At 31.7% G+C, this 5,519-nt stretch overlaps 1 pseudogene; it reads right to left on the reverse strand.

The window, feature by feature from the left end:
- Nucleotides 1-1,119: 1,119 nt before the first annotated feature.
- LOC111366613 lies at nucleotides 1,120-5,219 on the reverse strand (annotated as a pseudogene).
- Between the last annotated feature and the right edge of the window lie 300 nt (nucleotides 5,220-5,519).

The following is a 5,519-nucleotide window of genomic DNA, read 5'->3' on the forward strand; positions in this document are numbered from 1 at the left end:
CTTTTGATAAACCAATAGGAAATTGGTAATAAAAGTTACACGAAAACGAAGAATCATTGGTGGACCGACTATGGGCCTTCTCTTTTCTCCAGTATCATCAACAGCTTCTTTGGGAGGGATTTTGTGATCCAAAAAATTAATTTTTTGATCATTATTTTAATATTATAGTCGTCATATTTAACTTCTTCTCTCAGAGGCGGACCTCACTTTTTTTCTAACGGTCAAAAAATCAATTCTCAAAATCACTCTAAAAAAGGCTCCTAATTATTTCAACACATTTTAGAAATCATTCCTTCTTAAATAATTTTTAAATATTAATATTAACTAATTGATAATATTAATAACTCATGCAAGCATGTTGATTGATGTAAATAAAAATCAATTTTTTTATTAAATTTTAATAAAAGTTGATAAAATATGTGAATAAAATTGATAAAAAGTTGTAGTTAATTTCATATCCTACCTTGAGTATGCTTCTGCCCTAAGAAAGAGTACAGTATTTACTTTAGACTAAGATCTTGAACTTTCCTAAATAGTAAGATATTGAGCCCATTCCCTTCCTATTAACCCCTTCTTTTGTCAAAGGACACTTGAAGCCTGCTAGTTCACCTTCTTCGTCTGCCTAAAACTAATCAGTAGTGCTCGCTTTGAATTAATATTGCGTCATTCTCACTTTATCGAGATGAAATGGGACTCCTACTTGTTTGCAACGGCCTCTTCCTCGTAAGCCACTTATTTCTTCGAAACAGGAAATCAAAGTGCTTTTCCGATCTTCAAGCTTTCCTGTGGTGCGCAAATGAAACAATTTTCTTGTCTTAACTACACCACAAGCAACTAGGCAGGATACTTTGTGAAATTGAAACGAGTCCACGCTAACAACAAAAATAACGGCAATGGAAGAATGACCATCAGAGGCAGAGAGAAAAAGCAGGTGCCATACAACTATAAAGGCCAAGGAAAGCGTGCTCGATGAGAAGTCATGGGGCATTATGGCTAAGCCAAATTCTACCTAAATTGTTTGAGCATAGATTAGTCAGACCATTCCCTCATCAACCGCCGTCTGCTTTACCTAGCCCCCTTCCATGCAACATATGAACAAATTTTCACTAAATGCCGGTTTTAAGGAGACATTGAAGGTAGTGTTAGCCATCCTAGGTTGTGAATTGATGCTTTTTCTTTATCAGGTTTGAATGAGACTCCAAGGGCTACGCCAGAAGCAGCAAACAATTATCCTAAAGGCAATCTTCCTTAGTGCCTAAGAAAACTAAAAGAGTCCCTCGGCTCTTTTTAATTTTAGAAAGGTTAGATGTGCTCAGCAAATGCTAAAGTCAGAGCGTGATGGCAAGAGTTGATTGAGCGAATAATCATCCTTTGTGTCTCATGAAATTTATAATTGAAAATAAGTTTAATGAAAAATGAATTTTTAAAAATGAAGACAAAAGGGTAGGGCTAGCTTAGGCTAAAGCCAACTGACAAAGGTCTATGGCCCAAATCTTAAAGAACCCCAAAATGAAATAAGCTACCCGACAAAAGGTCAATTAAATTCCCATTTGGCCCCCTCAAACTTATAATTCATTTTTCTCTGTCTTTTTATCAAACATACATTATCCAATAAAATAATATTAAATGTATACCTAAAACCTTTATTCTTTTTTAACCACGTTTTCAAAAAATACTATTTCAAAAATTATAATCTTAAATAATGGAGACCAAACGTGGTAAACTACAAACAGCTAAAAGATAGATTACTTAAAAAATCATTTAACTATAATTTTTTTCATCGATTCTAACTTAATTCGACCTTATTCAAAATAATATATATTTTTTGAGTTTAGTATACATGATTAATTATGAGCTATCAAATAAGCCAATATTGTTATGGTAATATGGTTTAATTTGGAAACTAATATTAATATTAAGTAGTTTACTGTAATGAGTTATAACTAAATTTTGGTTTATTCAATTTTTTTTCGAATCCATAATGTGCCATTTATTAACAATTTCTGAATGAGTATAATATTGATATGATAATTCTTGGATCCTCTAACATTTATTCATTTGGTCCAAATGCATTATTGATCTCGAAACGTATTTTCACTTTAATCTTTTAAAATCTCAAAATTATTACTTGAAATCAAGATCTTTAGAGTCTGGATATGTTTCTCATCACTACATTAACTTACTCTTCACATTATAATCTTAAAATATATATTTCTTACTATTTTACAATCTACTCCATTATTTTTGCACTTATTGTATTTAAGGCCTCATCTCAAGTTTAAGCACCGAAATCATTGTTTCCCTTAAAGTCATCCTTACAACATTCTTAGGATCTTAAAACTTTCTCATGATTTTCACTCCTTAAATTTTCTAAAATTTGCTAAATTGCACATTTCTCTAATTTTCTCGATTAATAATTGTTGGAGATTATTACTTACACTTTGATAATATTTTATCATCAACAGATTAATTTTGCTAATATTATGTTACTTAGTCTCTCGAATTGTTAGAAACAATTTTTTTGCCCCTTTATCTAGTCTTCGTATAAAATACAAATATATTATTTATTTAAATATTTAAGTGTTTTGTGAAAAATTTTACGTTAGAGGGCATCATAATAATGAGTCGTTTATAGCCTCAAATTTCTAGGTCAACCCTCCAAAGGGGGACTTAACCTTGTCAAGAGCTCTCAAAGAATTTGAAGTGAATCAAATGAAAAAAAGATTTTTTTGTAAATACTCTTATCGAACTAAAGCAAGATATTAAGATCTAAAAATTTGTATCCTTTCCCCTTGAAAATATAACTCTATGAGGGGATGTAGATGGTTGGACTAATTTTTTTTTTTTTAATTAAAAAAGGATAATGCTATGGGTACATAAGCATATACATAACCTCGTCCATAATGCTAAGCTAGCATAGTTTGATTTTCAATTTTTCATGACATTTGAAGAAGAATTAATTTAACCGAAATAGCCTCTGATATATTACACAAATAGGCCCCAATATATTATAGAAATAGGCCTTGTCTTATCTCAATCACAAGATTAACGATTGGAAGCTTGCTCTCGTCCAAAAATTCCAACGGTCGACGGCAAGCAACAATTGAATTGACTGGTTTCTGAAATAGCCCCTAATATATAAACGATTGGAAGCTAGATCTCAAAATCAAGAGCCGGTTTCTCTCATCCAAAAACGTCGACAACGAGCGCGATATCGACAATGAACGGAGCGACTAGTGTACATAGAAATGGTGGTACAACATCTTTAACATAAATCTGCTTTTTTTTTTTTAATGCATCTCAAATCAATTTCAAGTTTTGTTCAATTTGGGTTTGGGTTTTAGAGTTTATGCAATTGAAATCGATTTCAACTTTTGTTCAATTTGGGTTTAGATTTTAGAGTTTATGTACAGTTAAACCTCAATAAAGTAATGTTCGATAAAGTAATAACCTCGATTATATAATAATTTCTTTCGATCCCGACTTAGACCAATGGACTAAAGTAATAACCTCGCTAAATGCATTAAGTAATAAAAAAATTGAATCCTTAAGGGCCCAATAAAAATATAAAGTAATAATTAATGGATTTCATTGAGGAAAAATATATATATATATATATAGACCAAAATCTTTCAATCAATCAACAATACTAGTACAATAATAATTCCTTTTGAAAATATGCATCTATAGCTGATTGTTTTTTCTTCCCACCTAAACCAAAAAGAAACCCATCCTTAACTTTTTGTAGAGCATACATAACTTTTGGAATATTTTGCTCGTGTTGTAACAAGTAGTTGCTTAAGGTGACTATTGCTTAAAATGCCTCTTTTGACGACACATTTGGGACAACGCTACTATTATCTGGTTCAAGATCATTCTCATCATCATTATTGTTCATTATCAATTAAATAATTTCTTCGTCTGTAAGTGATTCCATAACTGCATCATTCTCGCTAGGATAGTTCAAAAGATGTTCAACATCCATCATATTTCTATAGTGTAAATTAGAGATGACATCATTTAATTCTTGGATACCTTCATCTAATTCACCAACTTCTGGTTCGGGAACATTGTTTTCTTCTAACCGAATCTTGCAATGCCGAAAACAATTTGCAATTGTTGTTGTCTTCACATCAAAATTTCAAGCCATGTTAGCAAAATTAATAGCATTCAAAATATTAATTTTTTCAGGATTTGGTGCTTCAACCTCAAGGCCTTGTAAGATGCTAGAATAAAAACGACGACGACAATGAGCTTTGAATGCTCGAATAATCCTAGCATCACATGGTTGAATCTTAGATGTTGTGTTAGGAGGTAAGAAAAATAACTCTACATTTCTCAAGCTTTCAATTACCTTTGGATGAGCTGGGCAATTGTCTACTATTAAGAGAACCTTCCTGCCATTTATTCTCTTATCAAACCAACCAACAAAATCTTGAAAAAGCAAGTCAGTCATCCAAACTTTCTTGTTGGATTGATACTTGCAATTAAGATTGTTCATGTTCACATTTTTAAAGCATCTAGGATTTGCACACTTACCAATAACCCAAAGTAGTACTTTGTCAGATCCATCACCATTGCAACAAATAACAACAGTAATTCTCTCTTTATCTTTTTTGCGTCCTTCGAGCTGCTTGGTAGCAAGTGAATGATCAGCTTCCAATCGGTAAAATAATCCAGTTTCATCCATATTGTAATTATCCTTCAACTGAAACTGGTCTAGTTTTGATCGTATTCCAAGTAGATAACTGAACCGCTTTCACCGAAACGTCGGTAAGATTTGATTCCATATCTTGCCTTGAAACGTTCTAACCATCCACTAGAAAAGCTGAATTCTGGATTAGTTTCACCATACATTTTTTGCAAAAGCTCTTTTGCTTTTCCTTGGATAATCTTTCCAGACATGTTCACTTTATCTTGCCTTTGAAGAAACCACTCATACAAAACTTTCTCTAAATCAGGGTATTTTGCCGATTTTTGCCTTTTAACATCACTATTTTTCATCTCATTTGACAAATATTCCGACGCCCTTTTGAGAGTGTTCGATATTGTTGATTGACTAATGGTCAAATCAAACTTTTGTTGCACCCATGCTTGCATATCTTTTTGGCTAATAGTTGGATTCTCTTCCTTATGCTCACATATTGCACTCCTCATTTTATCGGTTAAAGTTGATTTTTTTACTCCTTTCAAATGATGAGAAGACATTGGAGGGGAAACAAAATATTGTACGTGAACTTAGTTTTTAGAGACATTAAGTTTCATTAAAACTTTTGAGCTTCCCTATATTCAAATAATACTTTGATTAGTGTCTTTTGATTTTTCTTACCACATACAATGTATATATTTTATATTGAAAAGCTCTCTCCAAAATAATAAATATTTATTTATCGATAAATGAATAATTTATTCATTTATCGATAAATAAATAACCTCGCTAAATGAATATTTTTTTCCGATCCCGAGGGTATTATTTTATTGAGGTTTAATTGTAGTCTAAATCGGATTCAAGTTTTATT

Source organism: Olea europaea, chromosome 18 (genome assembly GCF_002742605.1).
Source record: "Olea europaea var. sylvestris chromosome 18, O_europaea_v1, whole genome shotgun sequence".
Lineage (NCBI taxonomy): Eukaryota > Viridiplantae > Streptophyta > Magnoliopsida > Lamiales > Oleaceae > Olea > Olea europaea.